A 17243-nucleotide genomic window follows, 5' to 3' on the forward strand; every position below is an offset into this window, starting at 1 on the left:
ACCAATCAGCTTTCCTCAGCTCATCAGAGTCACGCCTCCAGGGCAGCTGATGGGTCAGCCTGTGGTCTGGGGTGAGCCAAGTCTCCCCCATGTCTGGTTCCTGCAGACCCAAGATGCAAGCAGATGAGACCTGGAGAGATGAGCCCTCTGCACAGACGTCTGAGCAGGTGGGTGGGAGGCCCCCCCACTGTGGGGCAAGGCTAGTTTTAAAGACCCTCGCTCCAATCTCCCCCAAGCAGTCGCACATACTCAGAGACCCACAATGAGGGGCCTCAGGCCCATTTTCCAGCATCCGGACGTGGCTCAAAGCATGTCTGTGGAAATAAGTCCTGGTTCGCTGAAGGTTTTCACCTCTGGAACCTGCGGTTCTTTCCTGATTTCAGAAAATTACTTTTTCCCATGAGATTGTTCATGTCTGGCTGACCCCAGCACCCCCAGGGGGTGACAAGTCTAGGCAAACTCTCTGTTGTCAGCAGCCTGAAGCATTTCCTGATGAGCCCCAGAAATCAGGGTGGAATGGGGGGCACCACAGGTCACCAGGACAGTAGGGCAGGGGTGTTGTCTGGGAGGCAGGGCTGTGCTTGAGGGACCAGTCTGTTTGGGACAGATATGCCCGTCAGCACCAGGGATGGCAGGAAACAGGCCTCACCTCCTCCGCCCCCCTTGGAGGGGGCTGTACTGCGTCAGAGTGTGGAGTTTCACCTGGCTCATCAGCTAGGTTGGTTCCACCTAGCAGGCGTCGGGCACTGGAGCCCTGGGCGGTGAGCCCAGAGTGGCCCCTTCCCATGGCAGGAGAGTGCCCACCACATGCGCAGAGCACCATGGTCTCGTCTCAGGTGTAGCTGCAAGGACTGCAGCAGAGAGAAAGCCCGGGTCCTGCCAAACATCGGAGGTCGTCCCAACCAGAGCATCTGCAGGGGGGAGCTGACCTGCCACACTGTGTTCAGAGTTCTCAGGGTGTCACAGCCAGCCTGGCTCCACACTGGGGTGCACCTGACTCGGCCATCACTGGAACGAGCGGCACGTGTCCCCAGCTCCAGCTTGCCAGGCATGTTGCCTGGAATCAGAGCTGCTCACAATGAGGTGCTTCTTTTTTTTTTTTTTTTTTTTGGAAAAACACTGACGTTTCCTAAAATAGTGGTCTTTATTCAATTGGTGGTAAGTTTGGGAGCTGGTAAACACGATTTGTGCCCACTGGGTGGCAGTTTGGGACAGAGCTGTGTGTGAACACGTGCATGGGCTGCGTAGAGTCCTTTTCCACAGTTTCTTGGTCACAGGCGCCCCGTGGGACAGGGGACAGTGAGGTTGTCGTGCTCAGGCTGGCTGGGGACTGCACACTCCGCTCCTCCAATCCGAGTTCCTTTTAATTTCCTTTCCTTTGAAAAGCAGTGTTCTTCATTCATTTACCCACCTTTGGCCGCAAGATATGAGTCACAGATGAAAGCTGCATTGTAAAACGAGGGCTAGAAAACCCAGCATTTCCTGTCTTTGAGGCAAAGCAGGAGAGAGTGTAAAAACATCGAAAATGGCACGGAATGAAGCTAGCTAGCTTCTCCCGAGAGACTCCACGTCCGAAGTGAATCAGCACGGAAATAACCAGAAAGTTTTTGGGAGAGAGTTGGGAGGGTGGGTAGGAAGAAGGGTATTGTTCCATCAGAATCTGACGCTCCACTTGTTTCCTTTTTAGCTGCTTTGGGAGGTTTGCAGCACGACGAAAGTGACTGACCGGCGACATCGTTCTCATTGTCACGCTGTTTCACATCCCGTTCTCCTCGTGGCTGCAGATGGACTCCAGCCGGCTCAGCTGACCGTGCTGACAAATGATCAGGAGAAGACGGCAGGGCCACCTCCATGTCCTTGAAGTGTCTCCCTGGGAACCTGTTGAGTCCCCACGAAACAAGAGTCCGTTCTGAAACCATGGAATGCAGTCAGGGAAGCTGCACGGCGCGGACACCTCTCTTTAAGAAGCCATCTTATTAGCTAAGAGGGTGACTCTGGCCCGATGGATCTTCTCCCAAGCCTCCTGTAAACCTCACTTGCTGTGCAGGAGCTGTTGGTCCCGCTAGTGATTTACGTGTCTCCAGGAGCATTCGTAGGTGACATCACAGGAAAGAAGTGACAAATTGCCTACCTTGGTATGAAACTGCTTCAGAAACATGTCTCTTCCTTCAAAGCCTTGTGGGCTGGTGTCTGGTCCTCAAAGATGCCGTACTGGGAGAGCCGCTTGGCCGGGAGGGCTGCTGGCTTCGGGCTTGCGCATTTTCCTTGTGGACTTGCCCGTTTCCAGGGAGAGTTGGATTTACTGGTAGAAGTCCCACTAAGGCCATGGCGGGGTTGCTGTCCAAAGGCCTTTGGTTTCAGAGCCTGTGGTGTTTTCTCTGACACGAACCACATCTCCAGGTCCATGACACCCACCGGACGTCCTGTAATTCAATTCAGTTCTGACTCCATCTACCTTGAGTCAGTCTCAGATCCCACACGTTAAAGGGCTCAGTCCCACAAGCCTGCTTCCACCTTGGACACCAGTCCCCAAACCAGGACCACCCATACTTCTGACCAACTGGCTGTAAGTCAGGGGCTCCGGTGACACCCCTCTTCAGGCTTGATAATGTTCTACGATGACTAACAAGACTCAGAAAACACTTTCCTTATGTTTGCCAGTTCATTCACACAACACAACCCAGGGACAGCCAGAAGGATGAGATCGTGGGTGAAAAAGGGGTTCCAAGGAAAGTGACCTCACGGAGGGATCTGGTCACTAATTCCTAACTGGGCAGGTCACGGTGGGCAGCCCCACTGCAGGCATATAGCGTTTTTAGTAAAGGGTTTAACTTTGCCTTAAGCCAGCCCTGCCCATTGTTTCTGTGCACCCCGGTTGACATACCTTTGAAATAAGCATAACTGCCCTCAAGAGAGCGCACAGTCCTAACTGACTATCCCACAACCCATTCCTTGCCTGACTTCTCCCACCTCCATGGAAACGTACATTCCCTCCTTCATTTCAAATGCATAAAAGAAGCTGCAAAACTGTCATTCTTGAGAGCATTGGAGATCTTGTTTCCCGGCAACTGTCATCAGTTTGGGCTCAAATAAACTCTTATAAAAATTTATAGGTTTGGACGGTTCTTACACGGATGCATAGGAGCTTCCAGGCTCACCCTGGTGTGCCACCCTCCCAGCGACAACCTGTGTTCACCAACCTGGAAACTCATTCAGACTCCCCTTCAAGACCTTTTCTCTCGAGTGCCCCCTCCCTGCCCCGGGCTCGGAGGGTGGGGCTGAAAGTTCTAACCCTCTAGTCACTTGATCATCCTGGCAACTAGCCCCATCCTGAGGCTTTTGGGGGATGGCCACCCCAGTCGTCTCATTAGCACAGACTCAGGTGAGACCCGGAGGAGCTGCTCATGAATAACAACAGATGCTCCCATCGCTCAGGAAATTCCCAGAGGGTTAGGAGCTCTGTGCCAGGGCCCGGGGCAAAGACCAATATAGTTTTGTGTTGGACCACAGAGCCGCCCTGGCACAGAGAGAGTGGGCAGAAGAAGGGTGCAAGGCTGAGGAGGGAGACGAGTGGCCTTCTGCCCTTCGTGCCCAGACCTCCCTGTCCCATGTCCCCAGGCACCCCTGCTTGTCCCCTGCAGACTTTCGTCTCCTCATTTCCGGTTGTGGCAGCTGCACCAGCTCTGAGTCACCCAGAAGTGGTCACTGCACTGGGTGCCGTGACTCCTTCCCTGGGAGTTAGCGAGGGGTGTTGCAGGAAGGACTGGGTGGTTGGCATGTTTGCGGCTCTGGAGTAAACAAAAGTGAGCATGACCGCAGGGGTCCTCAGAGGCCAACACACTTGGGGAAGCTCCGTGAGCAGAATGCGATAAAACGTCTTTGTCAAGCTCGTCTCACCATGGTTCATGTTTGTTATGGTTGAACTGTGTCCTCCAAAAATGTTTAAGTCCTAACCCCTGGTACCCGTGACTGTAACCTTATTTGGAAATAGGGTCTCTGCAGATATAATCAAGTAAAGATGAGGTCATTAGGGTGGGTCTGTTGACCCAAGAAACACAGGGAGGACAGCATGTGACAAGAGAGGCAGAGCTTGGAGTGGTGCAGCCACGAGCCAAGCGTTGGCGGCTGGACGTGGTCAGGAAGGAATCTCTGGCCTCTGGAAGAATCACAGACCTACTGACCTTCATTTTGGACCCATGGTCTCCTGACCTGTCAGAACACACATTTCTGCTCTTTAGAGCCCCTCAGTTTGTGGTGCTTTGTGATGGCAGCCTGAAGAATCTTATACAATTCAGAGAAGAATGCTTGCTTTGCCTCTATCGTTTCTCCACCATCTTCTACCAATTGTTCACTCAGGCTGACAACCTCCCAGGCGATCAACATTTTTCCTTCCTTTCCCCATCCTCCGGCTCTGGCTCAACCGGCAGGACCTGGAAAGGGAAACACGTGGGAAGCCGTCCCGTCCCCTCTGTGCATGTCCTCTGTTGCCTGGCCAAGCCCGTCCTCTCACCCAAAGAACAAGCCCCGACCAGCCCCACTCCCCCCCCTCCGGCACTCTCTCTCCGCAGCTGAATGAACACCCTACACACCAAGCCGCGTGTGTCTGGCTCTCAGCTCCCTCCCCCTGACTTACGATGCTCCGGCTACACTAGCTCTCTTTCTTTTTCATGTTCCATCTTTGAAAACACCTTTCAAAAGACGGATAGTTCTACACAGATTAGAACAGAATGAGAAGGCCCTTGGTTCCTGCTACCCCCTCATGGCCCACTCCCCAGTCAACCCCCTTCAGCTCTTTACACTCTTGTTTCTACTCTGACGCTGGTATTTGTACATAAATGCTTATCCGGCGTCTTTCTTTTAAATTTTCAGCTGCTTCTCCATGGATTCCCCACTGAGAGGATGAGGAGTTTACTCTCTAAGCTTTGCTCCTGCCTCCTGCTAAACAACAGAAAACAGACACACAGCTCCCACCTCCACCCTCCCGATAGCATAATTTGTGGTGAGATCAATATTCAGCATTTACATAATTACGTAATTATTATTCACAGCTGAGCCACAAAGCCGTTCTGTGATTGCATTTCCTTTCCTGATCACCTTTGTGTTTTCCCTAGGATGAATAACTATCAGTATTTTAATTTGCTGGGGTTGCCTGCACCTCTCACTAATGTGTCCCCAAACTGTCAACCAGAGTTATAAAACTACTTGCATTTTGGCCAAAAATTTCAGGTAAGCTAGCAGTTCCGTTTTTATACCTTTCCGGGCACTGTCATTTCTGAAATCATCTTCCTCCTTTTCCACAATGACCAATGGCCCTCTGGACCTGCTGCACAGATTTTTTTTTTCCTGGAAATTCCCTTTGCTGTCACCCTGTGAATGCCATCACCTCTCCAGGAGCCCATGTCATCTCTCTTATGATTCATTCCTGATTTTGACGGAGCTCATCATCTGTTAGCTTTATGAAAAGGGGGGCGTGGGAGCTAAATGTTTTTGAGAACTTACAAGTCTGAAATGTCTACGTGCCACCATTGCACTTGATTCCTAGTTTAGCTGGGTATAGACGTTTAGGCTGGAGACGTTTCTTTTAAGCTTCGAAGGTGTTCTTCCAAAATCTTGTGAGAGATCAAATGCCACTTACATTCCTGGTGTTTAGGTAACTGGTTTTTGTCTTCTGGTAGCTTTTAGTATCATCTTGTAAACCCCAGTGTCCTGAAATGTTATCAACACATGCCTGGGGTGGGTCTCTTTCATTATTTTGCTGGATATGCATGCAGTAGACCCTTTCAGCTTAGAACCTCAAGTCCTTCCTTCCTGGACTTTCCCTCTGTTTTTTGTGTTCCCTTTCTGTAATTTTGTCAATAAGACATTAGGCTTCCCAGATTTGTCTTCTAATTTTCTTCTCTCTGCTGTTTTCTGATTGTTTATATATTGCTGCTCTATTTCTAGGAAATTTCCTCAGCTTCATTTTCCTCTCCTTCTACTCGAATTTTAATTTCTACTAGCATATTTTTACTTTCTGAAAGTTTTTCCTTCTTCTCTGAATGAGTTCCTTTTTTAAAAGGAACATTCTGTTCTTTCGTCAAGGATACTGTATATCTGGGTTATCATCAATTTTACATATGCGAAGCTCTCTTGCTTCTTGCATTATTTCTGTCTCCTTTGAGTTTTTCCCTTGTGTGTGCTTGTTCTGGTCTCTTGACTTCTTTGTTGCAGGCTTTCCTAAAATATTTGTGTGGTTATATTTAAGGATGAGGTGCAAAAGAAAAATAAGAAGGAAAATAAAAAGACCCCACACCTGCCTGGAAGATCTGTGTGCCTGGAGAGTCCTGTTCCAGGTAGGGTCCTTGTACTGATAAGGCAGCCTTCCCAGGAAAGGATCTGATGTCTGGGGCTGTGGGCTCGATCTCCGAAATTCAGGGAGCCGAGAAAGGGACGGTGTGAGCCCTCCCAGTTCAGCATGTCAACTTCAACTATTTTCAGATCAGTGTCTTATCCTTGTTCTCATATGTGCAGACTTCTCCACACCATAGATCTCCATTTTTTACTATGATGGGAGAAAGGCTGTCCCTTGCCTGAATGGGGTCAAACTACTTCTGTGCAAACCTATCTCCCGTCTTCAGCTCTATTTTCTTTTTTCACCCCTCCTTTAGAATCACCGGCTCCATTCCAGCCCGGAGCATTTCGGGGGGTTTATGATATAAATTGGTGCACCCTCTCTTCCCCAGAGGCTCAGATTTCAGCTTGCTTATTTGGCTGCATTCATGCTCATTTTATCATCTGCTCTCCTGATTCCAAAAATGCTGTCAACTCATTTCTCCATCTTATCCTCACTGGATTTCATTGTCCGTGTGTGTCCGTGCTGCTTTCATTCATTTGTTGTTATTTTGGTAGGAAGCAGAGATAAATATGTACGTTAAATCCATCGCATTTACCTGGGCTCACCACACTGGCTTTCTGTCACTCTTTGTACAAATTCTGTTCAACTTCAGGACCTTGTCGCAGGTGGACACCTCAGCTGGCAACACGCATACCCTCACTCTTTTATCCATCCTTCAGCTCACTTGTGACTCCGTTGAGAAGGCCATGGATCTCCCTTTTTAAAACGGTGGCCGTTAGGATTTCAGCTGCTGGGATGGCAGCGTGCGGAGTGCATGGACCTGCTCTTCAATGAAACGAGCAAAACGAGTGAAAACTAAAAACAAACACCTGTTTAAGGTCTTTGGAAATCATCCTGAGGGCACACAGCAAATGAGGGAATATTGGTTCAAGAAGAGCTACTAACACTTGGTGAGCCCATGAGTCTGCAGCTTGAGTCCTGACCCGCTCCCTCCCCCGCCTCCCTAGCAACTCCCATGACAGAGGCTCCCTTCTGCATGGGTGTGACAAGAAGATGGGGTTTCCTCTTCCCCCAGCTCCCTGTCAAGGGACATCAGGTGGCATCTCAGCAGGAGGGGCAGGCTGCCAGCGTTTCTCACCCTCCCCAACTCCAGCTGGTAAAAGCTAAATTCCTAGGGAGTGACACGGAGGGGTCAGCGGTTCTTCCTCCACCAGCCGTCACTCACAGGTGGGGACCTTACTCCAGGCCTGGCAGGCTGAGAATGCTGGGGCCTTGGCCATCCTCACCCAGCTTGCTCCTCGGGCAGAGGGTCTGCACCTGGAGAGACGACAAAGGCTTATACAAGCAACAACAGAAGAAATAGATAAGTTGAAAAATCACCAAAATGGAAATCTTTCATGTTTCAAGAACACCATCCAGAAAGTGAAAAGACAGCCCACAGAATAGGAGGAAGGTTCTGCAAATCATATCTTTGATAAAGGACTTGTACTATATAAAGGACTCAACAACTCAGTAATAAAACACATAACCCAGTTCAAAAAGAGTAAAGGATCTGAGTAAATATTTCTTCAAAGAAGACACACAAATGACTCTTAATATCACTAGTCATTAGGGAAATGCACATCAGAACCACACAGATACCACGTCACGCACACGAGGATGGCTGTAGACAAGAAGGCAGACAGTAATAGGAATCGGCGAGGACGTGGAGAAGTTGCAACGCTCAGGCACTGCTGGTGGCAACGTAAAATGATGCAGCACTGGCAGTTCCTCCGATGCTTAAACATGGACGCACCGTATGACCCAGTGATTCCACTCCTCTGTGTACACCCAGGAAATGAAAACACACATCCACACAAAATCTTGTGCTTGAATGTTCATCATACTCATAATAGCCAAGATGCGCAAACATCCCAATTGTCCACCAACTGACTAAAGGATATATACAGTGAACTACATCTAGACAATGGACTATTACTCGCCAATAAACATAAAAGAAGTATTGGCACACACTACAGCATGGGTGAACCTTGAAAACATGCTGAGTGAAAGAAGCCAGTCACACAAGGTCACATTTTTATAGGATTCCATTTATACAAAAAGTCCACAAAAGGCAAATCCATCGAGATAGAAGTAGATTAGTGATTGCCAGGGGCCGAGGGGTGAATTGGGGGAGATGGGGAGTGGCTGCTAATGGGTAAGGGGTGATTTCGGAGGTGAAGGAAGTGCCGTAAAATTGAGGTGCATTGTATGATGTATGAATTATATCTTAATAAAGCTATGTTATTTAAAAAAGTGATTGCCCACCTTCATCCAGGTCTTTCTGTCTCCTGTGCTTTTATTTCTGATAGAACTTTCCATGACACCTGATTTCCTGAGCTGTGTCTGCTTGTCTAGGTCTATTGTCTAGACTGGCAGCTTCCTAGAAGTACTGGCTTTCTGTGCTGATGCGTGTCGTATCCCCAGTGCTTAAGACAGTGCAGGTCTAACAAACATTAATTCAACCAGTAAATACCTTCCTTTTTGCAGAGCATTCCATGGGACCAGTGTTCCAAGTAGAACATTTTGGAAAACATTTTTGACTGGGTGTGGCTTTGTCCTTGCCCTCAGGGACACGCGGTGAGGGGGGGCCAGGGGGTTACTGCCAGAGGGTGGGGGCCAGGGATGCTGCCACACGTCCTACAGAGCACAGGACAGTCCCCACCACAGAGAACCATCAGGCCTCAACGGTCAATCGTCCCGCTGTTGAACCACTGCAGTAGAGGATGAAGATCAGCGGGGTTTCCAAAGGCATGTGTTATGGGCGGAATTCTGTCCCATCTACTCCCTCTACCCCCAAACTCATGTCTTGAAGTTCTAACTCCCAGGACCTCACGGCGTGACTGTATTTGGAGGTAGGGTCTTTAAAGAGGTGAAAAAGGTAAAATGAGGTTATTGGGATGGGCTCTAGTCTAATATGACTGGTGTCCTTGGAAAAAGAGATTAGGACACAGACACAGACACAGAGGGACGACCATGTGAGGACACAGGGAGAAGGCGGCCGTCTGCACGCCGAGGAGAGAGGCCTGGGGAGAAACTCACCCTGTGGACAGCTTGATCTCAGACCTCCAGCCTCTAGATGTGGGAGAAGAGATTTCTGTGGTTTAAGCCGCCCCGTGTGTGGTATCTTGTTATGGCAGCCTGAGGTGACAAAGACACGCTGATTGATTAGAAAGGTGACAGAGATGGGCCGTTTCCTTGCACTGGGTAATGGAGCCCATGGTCCCCTTCCCCAGACTCGGTGTTTCCAGCCCCGTGTCCTGACATGACTCCCCTCAGCCACATGGGAACGCTCACTCACTGCTGCAGCTCACCCATTGATTGATGTTATTTGTAATTGGATCCATGTTCTTTTGGAAGCAAAACACTGGTAACAAACGCTCCAGCAAGATGCCTCCTCTGCTGAATTTCCGTATGTTCCCTTTTGGTTCAGGGACGCTGATTTGAGGTCTGGAGCAAGCTTTTTGGAGATTTACAGTTTGTGGCACCGCAGTGCTTCTCAGACTCGTGGGGCAGGAGAGCGTCTGAGAGGTTTGAGTTCCGTGAGCCTTTTATAATGACGTGTTTCCAGTTCATCGTAACCTAGGACAGCAGTGAGCAATGTCGGAATCCTGGGGGCCGCTGCCTCATACCACGGGTGCAGGGGCTTTGCCTTCGCATTTGTTTTCCATCCTGTTGGTGCCCAGCCATGGTGACCCAACTTCACTATGGGCCCAGGAAAAACGAGGAAGAGAGGAAAACAAGGGGGGAGGCTGTGGTGTGCCCCAGTGTCCCGGGGACTGAAAATTGTTGCCCCAATACCCAGCACAGGGACCCCAGAGCCACACCCATACTGCCTGGACCTGCCTGGGGCAGCCAAGCGAGAGCCAGCGTTCCATGAAGTTTAGTTAAACAGTATTTGCCGATTTTATTTCAGCAGTAAATTTTGTGTTGCTCTGTTTAAATGGATTGGTCCATAAAAATAATGGCTTAATGGTTAAAAATAAGTTCGTTGTTAAAAAAGAAAGTGAAAGACAGTGAGAAAGATGAGTTAATTAGTGGTCCCTCAGACTCCATACCAAAGACATCCCGTGGGGATTCGTCAAACTAGAGCACACGGACACATGGCCCTGTCCCAACACGGGCTGTCTGCCTCCAACCAACACTGCCATCAGTCACCGTAGGGATAGGTACTTGGAATTTACTGGCTTTATGGTTTTGTTGGTATTTGAATTGTAAATTAATTTTGTTTCTATACTTGCATAAGAGCTGTATGCACAAGCACTTTATACCTGGCTTTATTTCCGTGCTTATTTAAATAACATCATTATGAAAATAATGAGGTAAATTGATCAAGCTGTTTGAACAATATAATATTCTGGCATCTAAATTGAATACCAAAATAAATAAATAAATGTGTGTAAATGAAAAATTATGTATATGTGTGTGTGTGTATGTATATTACCATGTATTATTTTCATATATATTTATGTGATATGTGTGTATATAAACACATGATGAATGTGGTATATATTTAAGACATCTGCGTATTACTTATTTTTGGCCAAGTGGTCAGGAACATAAATTTGGAATAAGACAGACCTGGATTCTACTGTTCACTGCATCACTTAATTAGTTTATCAGATACTTCTGGGCCTCAGTTTCCTCAGATATAAAATAAAAATAGAAATAATGGACTAGAATAGAATAATGACATGATATATGTAAATTAGGAATAATGTAATACGAGCTTGTAGCGTTGTCATGAGGATTGAGTAAAATGATGCATGAAGGAAACTCTCCATATAGATTTGCTCTGTGTTTGTCCTGAGTTTGCCTCTGCAACCCCGGGTGCCTGGATGCCCCTGGGGCAGCTGCCCTGGAACCGATGGATGGGCAGTGAGCTCCATGGCAGGTGGCAGCGGTGGAGGCTTCTCAGAAGCTCAGGCTGGTCCTTGCATGAAGGTGTTGGGTGCTGACTGTCCCCAAGGCTGTTATGGATTCTGGAGGCCCAGGAGAGGAAGCCGGGAGGTGGGCATGGTGGCTGCCTGGGGTGTTCCAAGGCCACCACCAGTGTGGGCGGGAGGATGTCCATGGAAGAAGGATGCCCAGCCCTGGGGCTCTGGGACCCCTCGGATTCCTTCACCAGCTCGGATGTTCCTCCTGGGGAGACCGAGGGCTGTAGAGAAAGGTGCTCGCATATCAGTCTTGCTTTCACATCCACCTGCATCACTTCCTAGCTGAGGGCTCTTGAACAAACATCCTAAGCACTGATGTCAGACCCCCCCATCTGTGGGGTTCAAGACGTCCCCATTGCAGTGCCGGGGGCGTCATGGAGCCATTGCTGAGTGTCAGTGCGCTGGCTGGTATCGCTCCCTCGGCCGCGTCCCCGCTCCTGGCCTTGGTGCTCTCTGCTGTCCCCTAGAATCCCAGATCTGACTCAGCCCTTGGGGGAAACTCCTCTTTCCTCTCACTCCCTTCCTTTGGGTCATCCAGACCCTCGGAGAGGCTCCTAGGAAAGTGGGACTCTCGTGTCCCCAAACCACAGAGCCAGACAGACTCCAGGCCAGTGGAAGCCATGGCCAGCCCACCGGTCCCTGGAGGAGCGAGGTCCTGTGTGCTTTCAGCTCATCTGGTTAGATGTGCCCTTGGGCCCCGTATGGAAGACAAACCAGCACAAGTCTGGGCACACGTGCCCCGCCCGAGGCTCCTATGCTGACACGTCACGCGGAGTTGGGTCCCACGGTGCACGTGCTGCATGCCTGGCAGTGTGATGACAAAGGCCTGGGCCATCCATCCCCCACAGGACCTCCTGCTTTCACTGGCCCATGTTCCTGAATTAAGACAGTGTCCACGTCTGCCCCTGAGCCCCTCCTTTTCTTGTTTTGTGTGACCTCATTCTTCCCTGTCCTTCTACCTAGAAGGCGTGGGATTGAGGCCACTGGATGACTGATTGTCTGTGAGCTGCCGGTCCTGGACACGCTCTTCTTGGCACACGTTGCGTCCCAGGTGGGAAGCTTCCCCTGCAGGACACCTCACTCTGACACATCAGCTAGTGTGTGCTAGGGAACAGGACACACGTTCACATCAGCTGGAGCAATCAGGAGTTGAGTGAGTGGGGACAGCCTGGCCTGACATCCCGAAGCCAAGAGAAAAGATGGCGGGCAGAGCCACGCTCCCCCACCAACACTGGACTGCTTTTCATAACAATAGTATATATCCTTGCATTTCCAAGTCCCTGGACACACAGACTGCAAAACGCGAATCTGTGTGGCCCGTCTCAGGGCTGTGCCTGGGTAAAGCCTACTTTCATTCCAGCCTCACCATGTCCGGGCCTGTGGGACTGTGTGGCCGCTCTCTGACACTGGGCGGCGAAGCTGACCCCCCTCTCCCGTGATAAATATGTCTACCCACTGCATTTTCTCAACTGAGATGATTTGTACAGCAATTTTTGTCTTCTGAGAAAACGCCAGGGGAAGAAAGAAGAGGTGCAGAATGGGAGTGCTCGGTAATTAATTTGAATGGGGAAGCAGAGTTACATTGGGCACTAATTGGATTTTAACCCCTTGGGAGTTGTTTTAAACGCAGATACTAATGTTCTAGCTATCTTTCCTTGCAATGTATCCCCCTCTCAGATCTGGGGTGGGGGGGGAGGTTGAAATCCAGGGAGAAATCTTCCTAAGTCTGGAGAGCCAAACCCAGCAGAGCCGAGGTTGACGCCGGAGCCATTTGTCCCACCAGGTGGGCACTGAGGAGCAACGGCCATTCTGGGCCCTTTGGAGCTGCCCAGGAGGGCTGCGTAACCATCCCCTCATTTCCCAATATTCCTGTTTGTCTAGTGTTTTGTGAGTTTTCTAGAAGGATTGGGGACATTGCCTTGGTCCCGTTCTAGCTTGCTTGATTGTTGAGCTTGGGCTAGGGTGGGGCACGGACGGCCAGCCTTCTGGCCCCTTCAGGTCAGCCTGTTCCCCCGGGGCTCCTGCCTCCAGATGGCAAGCACACTGCTCCAGTCCAGGTTCCAATTTCAGGAGCAGCTCAGACAGCAATGGCAAGGGTCCCCTCTGCCTAACTCGCTGTGCTGCCCACGGGTGCAAGGGAAGCCCAGGGTGGGGGCTGGGCTGTGTCTGTCACAGCCTGTCCCCTCTGGACTTGGGGGAGTCTCAGGAATGGCCTGAGTTGTGAAGAGCAGAGGTCTGGGGTGGTGTCCAGTAGCTCCAAAGACACTAGGATTTTCCTCGTTCTCACGTGTCAAAATCAGTGTGCATAGTGCCGTCTCTTAGAGGAGGATTGGTACCTGCGATTCCAAAAGAAGCGTGAACAGGAGCCCTTACATGGCTGGGCTGGGACGGGTGCAGTGGACGGGGCGCTTGAGAGCTAACGACGGGGGCCACCTTTCCCTGCTCCGGCTTCTCCTTGATGGACAGCAGGGCCTGGCCCTCCAGTTTCTCCTCTTCCAGGGGATTGTCCCAGGATGTTCCCACCCAGAACATTCTGTCCTCTTCTGGACTTCCATTGCCTTGCAGAGGGTACAATGCTATTTAAGGTCTAATTGTTCCCTCCCCGGGTTTTGCTGGTAAGTCACACATCTTCATGTGACCTGTGTTGGCCATTTGCCTTCCAGCTCTGGTCCTCTGCTGCCCTTCCCTGCATCCCCTTTGTGTCTGGGGAGCTGCCTCCCGCAGCCCGTATCCCCCACACTTTCTACATCTGGCTGCCAACTGTCTAATGGAGGCCCTGGTGGGAGCTTGGGACGTGGGAACAACAGAGAGTCCAGGGTACTTCTCCCCTGCTCTCTCTACTCTTCCAAAGATCCACTTGATTTTCACTTTTCCATTTAGGCTTCAGGATTTAGATTTTCCTCTTACGCAGGAGGAGAGAAAAGTGTATAGTTTTAGGGATAGTCTGTTCATGAGCCTCTGGGAGAAGGGAGAGCTGCCCAGAAGCCAATAATCTTGGCAAACCTGCCGGTGGCATCATGGCTTCATGGTGTGGGCAGTGACCATTGCTCGCAGGGTACTCCATGTGTGCTCAGAGGAAGTGCCACCACCCGCAGGCTTCCCCACGTCGTTCCTAACTGCCCACTACTGGACCTTCGTTCCTGCTCAGTGGCACCGTCGTAGGTGTGGGTGGGCCAGAAGTTCCAGTCTGGGGCCCTCCAGCTTTGGACACAGGCACGGACCACACACAGCATTTTTCAGATGGTTTTACTCGCTCATACAGAGGCCTTGGCCCTGGAAGGGCAGGATGACGTGGTGCCCAGATGACACATGATTGTAACAGGAGGTGTGACCGAGAACTACGATGGAAAAGGGTCTGAGTATCTGTCAGGAGGCCCGCGTCCGTGGACATGGCCGTCCAGCTGCACGGACTCAATCGAGTCTGGATCTCATGCACGTTCACGCCCCGCACACACAGAGCCTTCTCATGTCATCATGTCACAGGAGGGGGAAAGTATTTGTTCCACAGCAAAGGCTTATTCTGGTCATTAACTTTGATCTGACCTTTGAGGGCTTCAGTAGAACAGACCAGGAGGTCAGGGTCCCCCTGCCACTCAGGAGTCCAAAGAGATCCAAACTGCAACTGACACGTGTGCTCTCTGCACCCCTCCCCTGTGAAGGGACAGCAGCAGGCCACCTGGCTCCCGGCTGGCCAGGCTGTTGTTGGTGCTGGGCTGGTCATTGTCTGTCCCCAAGCCTCAGCCTCACACCTATATGGTGAATAGATTGGACCGTCCCATCTCTAAGGACCCCTTCCACCCTAGTAACTTAGAGCTGATGGCAAAGAAAATACAGAAAATTTAGAAAACAGACATAGGTACCAAAAGGATCACCCATAATCCCCAAACCCAGAAATAAGGACTTGAGCTTTGTTTCCTCCACCAGTTTTTAATGTGCTTATGTTTGTAGCATCCACTTATATAAAATCGGAGGTTTCTTTCTCTTCAGCTGAATATTTGAGTGTTGTTTTTAACCAAGCATTAAATACAAGGCTCGTTTGCCTGAGACACACGTTTGTTACCACGGGGCAGAGGCGTCCTTCTGTTTTTCCATTTACTAAGAGTTTTATCAGGAATGAGTTGGATTTTATCGAGTTGTTTGCAGCAGCTATGAAAAGGAAAAGACAGTTTTTTAAACAATTTGACCTGCCGATGGGATGTTTGTTGTTAGATGTCTGGCCATCGCTTGAAGCCACGCTGCAACTCCTCTTAGGGTCGAGCCAATCGAAGCCGTTGTGATTCGCTCAATAAATGTTTGCTGAGTGAATGGATATTGACTGGATGAAGGGTTTTGAGTAACAGAAAGGAGGTGACCTTTGTCCTTTGCTCTTTCCAGAAGTTAAAGTCTTCTCAGCACTAAGACTGGTGAAAAGGAGTTTGTGAGCAGAGTGATACAAACACAAGAAAGGGACACCATTCCTCCCTCCTTGGTGGAACCCGTCTCCTTGGTGAATTACTCCAGAATGTTCCTAAGTCTTTCCCAACACCATTCCCTGGGAGGCTGAGAAAATGGGAATTTTGGTCCCTCTGCTGTCACCAGAGCAGGGTGATGAGAAGGGGCTGTGGGTGGGTGTCAAGCCTAGAGCTTCTTATGGTATCTGCCACCCAAGAAGCAAGGGACATCCTGGAGAGGAAAGGCAGTGGCAGCAGACGCCCACCACTGAGTGTGAGAGGAGCCTGAGGGGACCGAGGGACTTCCTGTGGTAGAGTGGGGACAGCCCTTCAGTGGGAAGGAAGGTGAGTGGTGGGCACCAGGCAATGGGTGGCCTCTCAGAGGCCACAACCAGGTTCTGGAGAGCCAGTTGGAGAGACAACTTATGATGCCCGCCCGTCAGTCCCTGCCTCCACGTGGGGACGGGAACCAAGGGGAGGGCCAGGAGTTGGTGGAAGTCAAGAGCTTGCAACGATGAGACCCCCTTCTCTGTGCTGCTGTCACAGGCCCGTGACAGACCTCCTGGGATCTGGCCCCTCACCAGACAGGAGGACACATGCTGCTTGTGCTTCTATCCCCAGGTCCCAGCATGGGGTCAGGAGAGTGTGGACACTCAGCACACATTGAGGAATGAATGAATAAGCCAATGAATGAGCCAAGAGTGGACACAGGAGATGGCCACTCGCCCCACACAGCCCAGCGTCATGTTTCATTCTCAGCTCCAGCTTTTGTCCCTGGAAGGTGCTTGGAGACCACTTTTGGGGAGAACGAATGCACGTGGGGCACACTGGCCAGTGCTAGAGGGAGGTGGCAGTGGCACCTCTGGGGGGTGACAGTGGGGAAAGAGGGTGTGTATGGGGAACAGTGTGGGTGGGTGGGGGCATTGGCAGGCCATCTCAGGAGGGTACAAAACATGCACTTTCACTAGTGACAGAGTAGCAGTGAAGACTGCAGTCTCCAGAGTGACAGAGATGGGTCTCCATCCGGCACTGGCAGTGAGCCCTGCGTGGTGGCACTTAGCCTCTGAGGCCACAACTCCTCGCCAGTGAGACACAGAAGCAAACATGTCATCCTGCGGACTAAGTAAGCGATGCTACGAGAAGCCCAGTGCCTGCCACGGCACCAGGTCCAGAAATAGCATCATCTGACACGAATGTGGTTCCTTTATTTTTTCCTTCCCAAAACGCTCTTTTTGACAATTCCAGCCTGTTTTATTCCCCAGGCGTCTGGGACCAGCTGGAGGTGGCAAAAAGCCCTCAGGAAAAGGCTGGGCTCAGCAAGGCAGGTGGCAGGGAGAGGCTCTGCCTTCTCCAAACTGACAGACTCCCTAGCTGTGTTCAGGGACGGCTTCATAAGGCTCCCTGGGGACCCAGGAGCTGCGCCCCTGCCACCCTCTGGCTGCAGTGCAGGTAGGAGCCTCAGGCTGCGTCTCACACAGCCCCTTGCCTGCCTGGTGCTGCCTT

General features: G+C 50.7%; 1 long non-coding RNA gene across 1 annotated transcript; it reads left to right on the forward strand.

The window, feature by feature from the left end:
* The first annotated feature begins 4873 nt into the window (after positions 1-4873).
* LOC141572356 (uncharacterized) lies at positions 4874-8475 on the forward strand. Its single transcript, XR_012497714.1, has 4 exons — positions 4874-4999; positions 5112-5226; positions 6245-6332; positions 6987-8475. It is a non-coding gene; the product is annotated as an uncharacterized LOC141572356 (long non-coding RNA).
* Positions 8476-17243: the final 8768 nt, after the last annotated feature.

Source organism: Rhinolophus sinicus, linkage group LG06 (assembly GCF_036562045.2).
Source record: "Rhinolophus sinicus isolate RSC01 linkage group LG06, ASM3656204v1, whole genome shotgun sequence".
Taxonomy (NCBI): Eukaryota; Metazoa; Chordata; class Mammalia; order Chiroptera; family Rhinolophidae; genus Rhinolophus; species Rhinolophus sinicus.